Below are 15,509 nucleotides of genomic sequence, written 5' to 3'. Positions count from 1 at the left end.
GGGAACAGGAAAATAATTCACACTGGGGAGTGGGAATAGTCAAATCTGGGAACCTGCTATTGAGCATGTCTAGCTAAAGAGCAGGATCTGGGCTCAGTGAGAGACCCTGTCTCAAAAAACAAAGTGGAACACTACAGAGAAAGCCACATGACCTTCAGCCTCCATAATCACAGTTATAGGCATAGTACACATACATACACATACACACACACATGCACATCCATATCTATACACACATACATGCTCATACATGCACACACACATAACACACACATATACACACATGCACACATACATATACACACATACATACACATACACACATGCTGCACACACATACACATACATATCAACACACACATAAATACACATCTACACATAACACACACATAATACGCACACACACATACACACATACAAACACACATACACACACATACATACACATATTCACACATACATACATACTACACACATGAACACACACACAAATATACACATATATACACACATACACACGCATACAACACATACATATATACACACACATACATACACATATACATACATACCAACACACATAAATACACATACACACACATACAACACATACCAGCACACACATACACATATACACACATACATGCACACACATATACACACATACATGCACACAAATACACATACACACATGCATACACACACACATGCATGCACACATATACACACAGAGAGTAAGAGATTAAAACAAATACATCCTAAATTATCTAAATAAGCACCTCCTAAGTGCTCACTGCCCATTGTATGTTTATAGACAGAAAGCAGTAATATGTCACATATTTGTGGACTGACAACTACACCAAGGGAACCCAAGAGAACAGGGCACAGTGACCAGTGTCACTGTCCCATTGCAAGTGACAATTTATTCAACATCACCATTCTGTTCATTGGCAACTGTGTCGTGGTTTGGTTCTTTCCATTGCCCAAGTAACAGGCACAGACTTTTGGGTACTGAGATAACTGTCAGTAAAAAGGGCACAGGCCAGCATTGACAAGCCACAGTTCCCTCGCTGTTGCTGTTTTTGTTTGGTTGGTTACTTGTTTCAATTCAATGGGAAGCATCATATCACCTACGACTAAAAGCTCTTGGCCCTCTCTCCCAACAGGACCTTGCTAGCCCTGTCCGAAGACGCAAGGACTGGAGGGTTTGAGGTTGTTATGTGATGCTGCAACCAGAGTTATGCAATCCATTTCTCCCATCCTTCAGCTCAGGCCTCTTAAACCTCATGTAGCTTAGGGCCCTCAAGAGCATCCCGTTCACTCCGAGGGGTTTAGCAAAGGGAAATGACACGGGGAAGGCAGCACAAACGTAAGTCAGGGTAGTCAGCTGCTGAAATGAGGAGGGGATCGTGTCTGCGTAAGAGACGGGGTTTCTAAAGTAGGAGTCCCGAAATGGCCATAATCACACGCTACATTTTGTTTATAAATATGGTCATCTTTCCTCTTGGGCCCAGAGCTTTCTGCAAACTTCAAACAGACCCAATTCCCAGAGATGGCTTGAAACCACGAGGCTCATGTTTCTTCCCAGTGGAGACCCGCAGTCCTCCGGGAACTTAGCCAACAGAGACACTGACATTGAGAATTTGGAAATGAGAATTTGAGTCCATATGTGAAAATGGATCCTAAAAGCTAACTGTCCCCACTTCTAAACCTAATAAAGCTTTGCTCCAAAACCAAGACTCTCCTCTTCTTTCTACCTCATCCACACACTGGAAATTAGGAAAATATCAACGACCTTAAATGAAAGGCCTGTTGAGAGAGAAGATCATAAAATGGTCGGTAAAGCAGGTAGAAATGGCATATCAAGCCTAATGCTGGTCCTAATGATGTTAAAAGGAAAAATGAAATGATATGTTCTGCCTGACTAACAATAGAGGCTTCTCGCATAAAAAAGAAAAAAAAAATCTGTTTCACTTTTGCTTAATACCATGGAATTAAGACACAAACAGAAATCAGCTTAAAAGTATGTGTCCTTGGGCTTCTGAGGTTTGGAAATATAGATTAGAATCAGTTTTACATATAAGCTTACTATTTGATATTTTAAGTCAGAGCATGTCTATACTCATAGATCCAAGTTGTGTTATATATATTTTGGTAACGTCATGACACATTCAATAAGTTTATCATAAACGTTGAAGAAGCCCTAACAAAATTAATACTCATATATCAGCAAATACTAGTAAAATTTTGTTCCAAATTTCAGAGTAAAATATACGTAACAGAAATTAAGGAATCATGAAGAGTCTTGAGTTGGAAAATGAACTAGGAAACAGGAGTACAGATTGAAACAAAGCAGAAGCCTCTCGTTATGAAGGACACAGGCAGGGTGATTCCATAACGCTCCAGAAATACTACAGATTTAAGGGCTGTACATTACACGTTTGCTCACAACCAAGGACAAGGTCCTAGCACAAGGACTGATTGAGACCAGCTGCCCTTAAACAAAATTGTAAAGCTGCGGTGGAGAGAATACAGATTAGCAATCTTACTAAGCAAATAGCTTCTAAGCCACAGCCAACATTCTAACCATCTCGCTTCCGGCAAGCACTGACTGGCTCCTGTTTAATGTGTCATGTGCAGTAAGGCTATTGGGAAAAGGAGCCCAGAGAAGAAATGAAATCACAACTATTTATAGTTAGATCCTGATTTAAGAGAGAGAGAGAGAGAAAGAGAGAGAGAGAGAGAGAGAGAGAGAGAGAGAGAGAGAGAGAGAGAGAACACCACTTCTTTCTTTCTAGGTTGAAATGGGGGCAGGAAAGATCCTCTTCTGGCCTCTTTGGGTATTGCACTTATGTGTGCAAACCCATCCACAGATACACATACATAAACAGAAATAGATAAATAAAATCTTAAAGACAAAACAAACAGTACAATGTTACTATCCAAAAGGCATAGGTCTTCTCTTCTAATGTATAATAAGATTCAAGTGTTTAAATTTTTATCAAAAGAAATCTCTGGATTGAGGCTGTGGTTATACTGTTTTTTAAATTCGATTTTAAGTGTGATTCTTTTTTTTTTTTTTTTCTAACTCAAATAACCAGCTTAAAGGGTTAGAATGTTACTGTTCCAGTTTTCAAAGAAATAGGCTACTTGGAACAGCCTAGTGCCGGAGGTCTTGGAGGGCTGAAAAAGTATCTACAATGAAGGTAGAAGCTTTTCCAATGAAGGGTTCAGTCTGTTTACCAGAGAGTCTCCAATTCCATACTCTCTTATAATGTTACCTAGAGACCAAAGCTCAAGCTTAGCTAAAAACTGGGAGAGAGACAAAGAATCACAGAGAGAGATGAAAGATTGCCACTTGGCTTTTCTGGTGTAGTCGCCTTTTAAATGCCAGTCCCCTATGGACTTCTGTGGGTCCTCTGTCACCCTAAGATCCATCTCTGATGCTTAAACATGCTCCACCCACCCTACTTAGAGTCAGTACCTGGCCATACCACAGGGAGGAAACGGAGATGGCAGCAGCTGGATTTGCCTTTAACAGATAGGGAAATAAAAACTGAAACAGGCTGAGGAAAGAGTAGCAGAATTGTACAAAAATCCTTCTGCTTCCTGTAGACATACAGTCAACAAAGAAACCTTCCTGGGCTCTAAAACACTGTGGACATCATATCCTCCGATGCAGGAACTGACAGGACAGTAAGCCAATGAGGCTTCTTTTGAGAATTGTCAGTTAGGTAAAATGATAATTTATATTGATTTTTACTCAGGAAAAGCTGGGGAAAAGATGATTCCTTTAAAAAATAATTTGTAGTGAGTGTGGCAGTGTCTCTTGGTGACGAGAATATGTGTTTTTAGTAAGCACGAGACCCAGTAATGCCACCTCCTTCAAGACAAAAGGCAAAATCATCATTATCATCATCAAATTCAAGTGGAGAGCAGAGACAATTTCAAAATATTGGGTTAGCATTTAAAAAACAACAGGGTCCAGAGTCATTTTTTAAAAGTGCAGTACATATGTTTACAAAAGAGTACTAAGACACAAACAAAACACAAGACTTGGCTCACTATGCAGCCTTTACGCCAAACGTGACTTAATTTTCTTTAGAATTCAGAAAATTATGAAATGTCTCCAGTTTTGCTTTCTAGACTGAATATCCAGCATCGTTCTCAGAACCTACAAGAGTTATCACAGGCACCACCGAGGGCTATCAGCAAACAGCCATCATTCTGCGTTGCTTGGTATGTATGGACTATATATTGGGACACTGGGGGTTTTAGAACATAAAATAACGTTTGGATATTAAAGAAATCAGTACCATGGCTTTTCTTTCAGTGACATATGACAGTGGCAGAGGAAGTAAGCCGACCATATCTCTAAGCCAGCATGGGAACTTGGACATGAAGTCACATGGGAGGCACTGCAGACTGAAGTTCCTAGAAATGTACTACCCCATCTACCTCCTAGGCTCAGGGCCTCTCTGTATGGCCTCCAACATCATCTTGTGTGTCTCTTCATTGCCTGTATCACCGAGTTACAGGTACTCCACCAAATGACAACTCCATGTTAACAGGCTTATCTCTAGCACACAGCAGACTGACTAGCTGGGACATATATTACTCTCCTCTTTGCTGTGACCAAATGTACCTTAAGGGGTGAAGGAGGCTTGTATAGACTCACAGTGTGAGAGTACAGCCCATCATCATAGAAAAGGCATGGCAGGGGGCTGGAGAGATGGCTCAGCAGTTAAGAGCACTGACTGCTCTTTCAGAGGTTCTGAGTATAATTCCCAGCAACCACAGGGTGGCTCACAAACATCTGTAATGGATCTGATGTCCTCTTCTGGTGTGTCTGAAGACAGCAACAGTGTGCTCATACACATAAAATAAATGTTAGAAAAGAAAAGAAAAGAAAGAAAAGAAAAGAAAAGAAAAGAAAAGAAAAGAAAAGAAAAGAAAAGAAGAGAAGAGAAAAGAAAAGAAGAGAAAAGAAAAGAAAAATTGCAAGGTCAAGTGTCTGTTGTTATTGTGATAGAACACCGTACTCTAAACAACTTGGGAAGGAAAGGGTTTATTTCAGATGATAAATCTCAGGTCATACTCCATTCCTGAGCCAAGTAAGGGCAAGAACTCAAACAGGGTAGGGACCTGGAGGCAGAAACTGATGCAGAGTCTGTGTGGGGTTTGGGGATGTTTAGTGGTTTGCTCCTCATGGCTTTGCTCAGCCTGCTTTCTTTTTTTTTTTTTTTTTTTTTTTTATAGCACCCAGGACCAAGAGGCCAGGGACAGCCCCACTCACAGTGATATGGGCCCTCCCACACCAATTATCGATCAAGAAAACACACCACAGGTTTGCCCACAGGTCAATCTGGTAGGGGTAGTACCTCAGCTGAGGTTCCTTCTTCTCAGATGACTCTAGCTTGTGTCAAGTTGACATAAAATCTAGCTGGCACAGGGATCAACGGACCCAACAGTATCTAGACAGTTGTCAACTTTGGTCAGGCATACTGAGATCTCCAGCAGTAACAGGCTAGGAAAGAGAAGCCAGCAGCCTGATGGCATCAAAGGGAACATTTCATGGCAGCACAGCTATGTCACCACATGTGGCAGATTGCAGCACTGTATTTCAAAAGGGGTTGAAAACCAGAAATGTCATAACCTTGAAAGTCATTGGGAAGACCGTTCATAAGTAGGCTTGCCTCTAAAACATAACTTCCCTCTTGAAACTGGACTCCCAAAGCTAGAAATCTGTTGACTGCATCCAAAAGGCATGAGCCATGGGCTTCCTTGCCTTCTGTATAGTTCTGACTCCTTATCTCTTGTTCATGGAGTCTGCAGAAGCTTCAGTCCTGTTTTCAACAATGTTAAGTCTCAAAGTACATAAATGGGCAAGCCAAAACTACAACCTGGGTCTCCAGTTCCACATCCGTGCTCCCTGCTGCACCCAGAAATCACCGGGAGACAATTATGGGAAGAAAAGGAAGGAGGAGGAGGAGGAGGGAGGAAGTAGGTTCCTGGCTTACAGCAAATAAGCCTAACTCTACAATGCATGGAATTACCATCATCTCTGGCTAGTTCTCAGCTTTGTGCCTCTTGTCTGTTCCTTGATACATTCAGTTCATCTTAAGCAACAGGGCTGTCTATCAAGGCATTGCACAGAGTGAAAGTGAGTGTAAAGTCCGGCTGAAGAAGGAAAGTATTGACAGTTACTAAGGAGGAACACGATCAGCACTGTGTTGAAGTCAGGGAGTGCTGGTGTGCACCGCTGCCCCCACTGTGGGCTAACATTCTCCTCATGCCTTTGTATCAGTAGAAAGAAGAGCAAAACCTTGGGTTAATGGAGGGCAGCATTTTGTTTTTGTTTTTGAGACAGGGTTTCTCTGTGTAGCCCTGGCTGTCCTGGCACTCACGTTGTAGACCAGGCTGGCCTCGAACTCAGAAATCTGCCTGCCTCTGCCTCCCAAGTGCTGGGATTAAAGGCGTGCGCCACCACGCCCGGTGGAGGGCAACATTTTTAAAGTCCCTTCCTTGGTTACTAGGAAACGACTGTTAATGTTCTGGAGTGAGAATACCTCATACATTTTTCTTAGCAAGAACATTCCAAGCTGTCACAGAGCCTGAGATACTCTTTTTTTTTTTTTTTTTGAATTAATTTTTTTATTAGGTATTTTCCTCATTTACATTTCCAATGCTATCCAAAAAGTCCCCAATACACTACCCCCCCCACTCCCGTACCCACCCACTCCCACTTTTTGGCCCTGGAATTCCCCTGTACTGGGGCATATAAAGTTTGCAAGTCCAATGGGCCTCTTTTTCCAGTGATGGCTGACTAGGCCATCTTTTGATACATATGCAGCTAGAGTCAAGAGCTCTGGGGTACTGGTTAGTTCATAATGTTGTTCCACCTATAGGGTTGCAGATCCCTTTAGCTCCTTGGGTACTTTCTCTAGCTCCTCCATTGGGGGCCCTGTGATCCATCCAATAGCTGACTGTGAGCATCCACTTCTGTGTTTGCTAGGCCCCGGCATTGTCTCACAAGAGACAGCTATATCTGGGTCCTTTCAGCAAAATCTTGTTAGTGTATGCAATGGTGTCAGCGCTTGGAAGCTGATTATGGGATGGATCCCTGGATACTGCAGTCTTTAGATGGTCCATCCTTTCGTCACAGCTCCAAACTTTATCTCTGTAACTCTTTCCATGGGTGTTTTGTTCCCAATTCTAAGAAGGGGCACAGTGTCCACACTTTGGTCTTTGTTCTTCTGAGTTTCATGCGTTTAACAAATTGTATCTTATATCTTGGGTATCCTAAGTTTTGGGGCTAATATCCACTTATCAGTGAGTACATATTGTGTGAGCTCCTTTGTGATTGTGTTACCTCACTCAGGATGATGCCTTCCAGGTCCATCCATTTGCCTAGGAATTTCATAAATTCATTCCTTTTAATAGCTGAGTAGTACTCCATTGTGTAAATGTACCACATTTTCTGTATCCATTCCTCTGTTGAGGGGCATCTGGGTTCTTTCCAGCTGTCACAGAGCCTGAGATACTCTTAAAAGAGACATCTCAGCTGCTTCTAGAGAACACAAAGAAAGTTCTACCATCCTGAGGATTGAGCTGCCAATTAAGCTAAGTATTTAGTTCTCACTTTTCCTTAGTGTAGAAATTCAGAGATGGGTCCTTGTCCAGGCAGAGAGACCTTTTTACAAAGCATGAGAGCCAAACTTCCTTTCAAAAAGACCATGTAAGGCAGAAGGGACGTTTGATGTCAAAACCCTTCACTTCCCTCGGTAATTTAAACTCCATTCCAGAGGCTTTAACATATAGTCAAGATCTGTTTGTTAAATAGAAATGACATCACAACTAAAGAAGGGTTTGTAGAACTTCTGGAGACCTAAAAGGCACTTGCAATAGATTTTAGAATGTCCAGTGTTGTTTGTAATGGAAAGTGACATCAGAGAATGACTTCCTGGGGAATCGAGAACAGATTGGATGAGCTATGAAGATAGACTGAGGATCTCCTTAGGTAACGGGCTAGGTGAGGACCGGAAACATAGCAAGGGCTGTGAGAGAAAAATTACAAAAAGCACAGGACCCTGATTAACCACAACCGCTCCAAACCTGAAAATGAGGTGCAACATGCTGACAGAACAAAGAAAACTGTATAAACAGAGGAAAAATTCCACGTAAACATTCTTTTTGTCTTGGATCAGTTCTTCCCACAATTAATGTATGAATTCAAAGTTATCTCAATGAAAAGAAAACCAGAGTCTTTCATGCCACTCTGAGAGATTGTCCTCAAAGACTTTTTTTTAGAAGAACAGGAATAGTTAAGATAATCTTGGTTGGTTGATTTGAGTTCATGTTTTGCTTTGAGACAATCTCTCACAGGTAGCCCAGGCTGAGACAATCTCTCACAGGTAGCCCAGGCTGGCTTCAAACTGATACTCCTCCTACCTTAGCCTCCCAAGTAATAGAACGATGGTCATATGCCACCATGCCCAGCAGGAATAGGTAAAATGGTTTTAAATAAGTCTAGATAAAGTGTCTATTGGAGAAGAGCATTTATAAAACACAGCATTTAAGGCAACAGGACCTGGAGAGATAGATGGCTTAGCAGTTAAGAGCACTGACTGTTCTTCCAGAGGTCCTGAGTTCAATTCCCAGCAACTACATGGTGGCTCACAACCATCTTTAATGGGATATGATGCCCTCTTCTGCTGTGTCTGAAGACAGTGACAGTGTACTCACATATCTAAAACATAAATAAATCTTTAAAAAGCAAAACAACAACAACAACAAAAACCAGGAGAATGAAACCAGGCTAAACAACTGGTTTCAACCAGACTTTTAAAACCATGAACAAAGAGGCTATAGACATGAGTTAGTGATTAAATGTTGCAGACTATTTGATCACACTGTGAACCCCAAGATTGTGTTGTTTACTGAAAAAAGAAAAAAAAAACAAAACCTGTGTCTAGTTGTGGTGTGGCTCAGCCTTAGCCCACACTTTAATCCTTCTGGGGGGAATACAGACACACCCTCAGTCCTCACCTTTAATCCCAAACAATGAAGGTGAAGTTAGTTTGTAAAAGGAAGGCAACTGTGTTTGAAAGTGATGAGCCAGAGAAAGATTTGACAGAATAGGACATATCCAACTCTTACAAGAGCAGAGAAGCTACTTAAGAGAGCTGTGCAGAGAGAGAGGAGGAGAGACAGAGGAACAAGGCAGTTTTACTGGGACAGTGTTACAGAGGCAGATTGATGACAAAACAAGCTAGACACGGGTAGCCCTATCTTCTTGCCTCTCCAAAAGCCAACTTTTTTCATCACAAAACCCAATAATGCAGTAAGCTCCATGACTCAAACAGCAGGCAGCTCATCTCTTTCTAACCTTCCAAGTCATGTGCTTGAAGATGCTTGAACCACACGAAACAGGACTATTAGGAGGTGTGGTCTTGTTGGAGTGGGTGTGGCCTTGTTGGAATGGGTGTGGCTTTGTTGGAGTGGGTGTGGCCTTAATCCAGTAGGTAAGGCCTTGTTGGAGGAAGTGTGTCATTACGTAGGTGGGCTTTGAGATCTTCTGCCGCTCAAGCTCCGCCCAGTATGGAATAGCCCCTCCTCCTGGCTGCGTTCTGATCGAGAAAAGCTCCTCCAGCACCATATCTGCCTGCATGCTGACATGCTTCCCATGATGATAATGGATTGAACCTCTGAAACTGTGAGCCAGCCCCAATTAAACATTTTGCTTTTGTAAGAGTTACCTTGGTCATGTTGTCTCTTCACAGCAATGAAACCCTAAGACAGGACAGGAACTCAAACAGGAAATTCTGTACACACAACGAGAGGTGGGGGTGGATGGGGAGAATCTAAATCAAATGAGACTAAATTGAATAATTTGTAAAGAATAAAATCAAGGAGTGCTAGGGAATTAAATGACATTGAAAAACAATATCCAATTGTTTGCTGTCAATAAGACACATGCAGACCAAAGGAAAAAGATGGAAGTCAATACATCAAGCAAGTGCCTTCTACTCAAACAAGTTGAGCAGCCTCCCACCTCCCAGCCGTGGATCCCCGCAAAGTGAGCAAGCTTCGGACAGGACAGGATCCGGAGCAGGATCCGAACATCCTGCACCCTCGAGGAAATGCACTTCCTGAGGGAGAGAGCATGGGAGGTAAGGATCATAAAGCTAAATCAGAAGAAATTATCAAAGAAGGAAGTAGAGATAATAAGACAGAAGAAAACAAAGACAGATGGACCATCAAGTGGGGAGAGCAATCTAGAGATTGACAATGATGCCCCTCAAGAAACAGGAGATGGAAATGCAGATATAACTGAGATGATGGACCAAGCAAATGATGGGAGGGGGTGCTACTGAAGCCCTAGATGAAGGTGAGCTGTAGAAAAGCCATTGACTTGATCACAAACTGACACCATCAAGCTAAACCCTCGCCTGGGTGTTCCACACTCCGAAAGAGTCAGTGTCTTCATCAAATGACAGAAGCCAAATTCTTCCATCCCAGGCCTCGACAGAGCCACTGAAATAAGCCCTGATTCTGCTCAGCCACGCAAATGGCAAGGGAAAGCGCACAGACTCCTGAGTCACTGGGAAGAAGCAGCTCATGATCTTGTCCTTGCCTTTAAACTGGATTATGACGAGGATGCCCGTGAAATGCTGAAAGAAGTCCAACCTCAGGCTCAAAACTGTGCTGAAATCAAGGAAGTATGAGCAAAAATGTGAAGAGGAAGAGATAAAGAAACAGAAAAGGTATAGAAGGCTCGAGAGGAGCATGAGAGAGCACGAAGCAACCAGAAGACTATCTGGAGCTCAGTGTGGCTCTTTTCCAGGAGGTTTTCCTGGGGGAATGCCTGGTAATTTCCCTGGAGACATGCTCGGAATGGGAGGGGGCATGCCAGGACTGTCAGGAATGCCTGGACTTGCTGAAACCCTCAATGATCAGAGGTTCTTGTACCCAGTCGGGATCCTGAAGTCATGGTGGCTTTCTAGGATGTGGCCCAGAATCTGGCACATATTTTTTGTTTGTTTGTTTTGTTTTTTGGTTTTGTTGTTGTTGTTGTTTTGAGACAGGGTTTCTCTGTGTAGCCCTGGCTGTCCTGGAACTCACTTTGTAGACCAGGCTGGCCTCGAACTCAGAAATTCGCCTGCCTCTGCCTCCCGAGTGCTGGGATTAAAGGCGTGCACCACCAAGATATCAGAGCGATCCAAAGGTTATGGATCTCATCACTACACTGACAGCCATGTATGGAAGTCAATCATAGTGTCAAACAAAGCCCTTGCTAAAAGAAGAGCAGGTTCGCTCACTTACCGGGTGCTGCAGTAATACAAACTAGTGGAGCGAGGGAGGTGGCTCAATGGTTAAAAGCACAGACAACACATCCAGAGGTCTTGAGTTTGATTCCCAGCAACCACATGGTGCCTCACAACCAATCTCAATTCCCAAGAACAACACGGTGGCTCACAGCTGTCTTTAATAGAATCCAGTGCCCTCTTCTGGCACGCAGGTGTATGTACAGCTGAACACTCATACACGTGAGATAAATTTTAAAACAAACAAACGATCTATCTCTGACCTCACCAGGATAATCCCTAAACCTTCTGCATCAAATGGTCTGAGACATTTTATCGAGGTTTGCCATTAGGGTATTCATTCAGATAATGTTTTCCTATTAGGAATTACAAACTTAAAATATTTTTTAACCTTAAACATATTTTTTAAAAATTTAGGGGGGTGTCATTCCTATATTTTTCTTACTAATCTTTCTGGGTTTTTCATCTGAATTACTGGGCAAGGCAGGTGACTGTGAATTACTTACTGCCCTCATGAGTGAAATAAAGATTCGTTAATTGCAAGCAAATGAATATATATGTATATGAATATATGTGTATGTGAATACATATGTATATATGCATGTATATGGATATATGTATATGGATGTATACGTATATGAATATATGTGCGTGTGTGTATATATACACACACATATAAACATATATATATGTATATATATCAAGCAAACAGAAACCAACAACAAGCAGCAGTAACTACACCCACAATTGGGAAAGTAGACCATAAATACTAGCATGATCAAATAAGACATGTGACTGTTTATTTATTAAAGAAACCAATACATTAAGGAAATTGAGCCATTGTAAATGTATATGCATGCAATATTAGTGCACTTAGTTTCCTTTTTAAAAGTTTAACTGGGCATAAAGTGACAGATGCGTATCTAGATACAGTGATAATGGGTGACTTCAATACCCCACACACATAGTTGGATAACGCATACAAAAAAATTCTACAAGGAAACTTCGGAATTAGAGTGTACCATAGGTCGTGTAGACTCAACCAGTACCTATAGAATCATCTATCTGATAGCTGTGGAATACACAGTATTCCTTCTCAGTAGCCTATGGAACTTTCTGTTAACTAGATCACATTTTTGAACCATAAGGCATATCTTATCAAATACCAAAAAAACATACAAAAAATGGAGAAGAATTCATTCTGCATAATCATATCATAACAGGAAAAAAATCAATAGCAAGCAAAATGAAAACAAACAAACAAAACCACCAAGGAGATCGAACAAATGATCTGTGGGGAAACTGAAAATTCCTAAAATTAAATGAGAATAAAACCACAACTTAGCCAAAGCTTAGAGGTGCGGCCAAGGCGACTTTAACAATAGCTCTTGAGGACCTGCATGGGAAAACCAGCAAGGGAATAAACAACTGTTCTTCTGAAGGTCTAAGAAAAGAAGAGCAAACCAAGCCACACATCTGCAGAAATAATAGGTACCCAGGCCGAGATGAACAAAATACAGACTAAAAGAAAGATATAAAAACATCGATGAAGGGGTTGGCAAGATGGCTCAGTGGGTAAGAGCACTGACTGCTCTTCCAAAGGTCTGAGTTCAAATCCCAGCAACCACATGGTGGCTCACAACCACCCATAATGAGATCTGACACCCTTTTCTGGTGCGTCTGAAGTCAGCTACAGTGTACTTATGTATAATAATAAATAAATCTTTGGGCCAGAGAGAGCAAGGACTAAGCGAGCGGGGTTGACCGGAGTGAGAAGAGGTCCTAAAAATTCAATTCCCAACAACCACATGAAGGCTCACAACCATCTGTACAGCTACAGTGTACTCATATACATGAAATAAATAAATAAATCTTTTAAACAAACAAAAAAAAATCAATGAAACAAAGGGGGTAATTCTTCCAAAAGACAAGATGAACACTTAGCTGAACTAAATGAAAGAAAGACAGCAAACACCAAAGTTAATCAAATTAGAGAAAAAAAAAAAAAACCCAGAGCCTGATGTTTCATCCTCAGCTGGAATGTGGGGCTATCTGCTGAGGATGTGGGAGAAGATTGTGGTGTCCAGAGAGCAATGACCTGCAGGGTACATACCATCCCTCTAACAGGACAGTCTGTAACTGCCGTCCCTGTGTGGGAAGATGCCTCACCAAGCACTGTAAGAGGCACTTATCTCCCACAGGAGCCCTGTAAGAGACAAGGCCAGAAGTGACCTCTGACCAGCTGCCTGGGCATCCTGTAGCCCAATCAAGTAATCGCATACAATGGTGATCTAAGGAACCGAGGCGAGAAGCATTGAAACAGACAGTAACTCTCAGCCTGTTCATACAAGCAGAGACCCAGAAACTAAAAAGAATCATAAGGAAATACTTGTCAGGCTAGAAGACACACTGAGACCGAGGTTAAGAATGTTCTGGTGGACTCAAGAGAACACTGAATACATTAAAAAAAAAAAATCATTGAGTTCAAAGATGGCCATAGAAACTTCTACATATGGGAAAACGGAGAAGTTTGTAATTGTGGGATAATCATGGAGACCTAACATAGACGTAACGAAAGGAGAATATAGGGAGCCAAGGACATGAATATTCTAAGGATAACAGCTGAGGTGTCTTGCAAAGCTACAGATGCAGGAAGCTCAGAGAAACCCAGAAGACAAGTTCCAAGTATCCCCCCTGAGACATGCCCTAAACCCAGCACAAATAATCGCTTTACCAGGAGGAGTGAAAGTTAGAAGGGTGTGGTGGTGCATGTTATTATTCCCAAGGTTCAGGAGGCAGAGGAAGGCTCGTGAACTCTGTGAGTTCAAGGCTGGCCTGGTCGACATAATGAGTCCTAGGCGAACCCGGTTTATGTGGTGAGATCCCATCTTAAAACAAACATAGCTAAGGTTATATATTGGGTTTACCTTCAAAAACTATAAGGAAAAGAGTGCCATAAATATTTAAAGTGCTAAAAAATAAAAACAAACAAACAAACAAAAAACTGGTAGCCTGGCTCAGCAAGTAAAAGTGCCTGTTACCAAGCCCCTAGCCCCAAGCCCGATGGCCTGTGTTCGATCCCAGCACCCACTTGTTAGGGGAGGGTTTACTCTCACAAGTTGCCCTCTGACCTCCCCACACACATGCATACACACAGAGAAAGAGATACACATACACACACACACACAAACACACACAGACATGCACACAGAGATTAAAAATTTTAAATAAAATTCTATTCAATCAAATTGTTCTTCCAAAGGCATGAAAGGAAAAATAGATCATTTTGATAAAGTTCTAGCATTTGTCCCTTTGCAAAAAGAAAAATGGGTATAGTAAATAAAGACTTTCTCAGACAAACTCAAATAGAGGGAATTGGAAAAATAATAAAAAGGATATGTGTCGGTGAGCTTTCTGTCATGACCCAGAGTGCCTGAGATAACTTACACAGATAGGGTTTCTTCTGACGCACAGGTGGGACATGGCCGTCAATGATTAACTATCCCGGGCTTGGGAAGCTGTGGCACGCCTACGCAGTACCGAGTAAGGTCATGATCGAGCAAAAGGACTTGTCTCTTCCTTGAGGCAGGAGAGGGGAACGAAAAGAGTTCCACAGTCCTCTGGAAGGAAATACTCCCCATCACGTTTGACCAAGCCCAGAGTCCCAATGGACTCTTTGCCTCTCAGTAATGCCGTCCTGAGAAACAACCAGTTAGCACCTGGACCGGGCTGGACTGGGGGACGCCATGGCATCTCAAAGTGACACAAAATTAAGAAAACAATATCGTCGTCTTCTTAATTTACAATAACTGCCAGTCAATGTTGTAAGAGGCGCATCGATAAGGAGATCAAATCAGTAAATCACTAAGTGAAATACTGTATGCAGCTTTTAACTTCCTCACGGGGATAGTCCCAGGGCATGGGGTGTATCTTTCTGTTTCTGGTATGATTGGTCCCACGGTACAAGGAATAGAAACCAGTCTATTTAATATCAACAATGTGTTGGTATGTCATTCTCCAAATATTTTATATCTTAAGTTAAAAATAATAACGATACTTAAAGAAAACAATATCAAGGAATAAATAAATAAAGGTAAAATAAAATCTTTACCTTTGCTTACTCTTTAAGCAATTTTTAAGGATTTTTAAAATATGTGTGAGAGTATTTGTGGATGTGTAAGG

General features: G+C 41.8%; 1 protein-coding gene and 1 pseudogene across 1 annotated transcript in view; one reads left to right on the top strand and one right to left on the bottom strand.

Moving 5' to 3' along the window:
* The window catches only part of Ank3 (ankyrin 3), a 632,326-nt gene that overhangs the window by 589,981 nt on the left and 26,836 nt on the right, over positions 1–15,509 (bottom strand). The gene's annotated exons all lie outside the window — the stretch shown is intronic.
* Positions 10,151–11,278, top strand: LOC110302700 (hsc70-interacting protein-like; annotated as a pseudogene).

This window comes from Mus caroli, unplaced genomic scaffold (assembly GCF_978045245.1).
Source record: "Mus caroli unplaced genomic scaffold, Mus_caroli_1 scaffold_9, whole genome shotgun sequence".
In the NCBI taxonomy this organism is placed as follows: Eukaryota; Metazoa; Chordata; class Mammalia; order Rodentia; family Muridae; genus Mus; species Mus caroli.
Note: the sequence above shows the minus strand (reverse complement) of the source record. Positions and strands in the feature narration are given on the sequence as shown.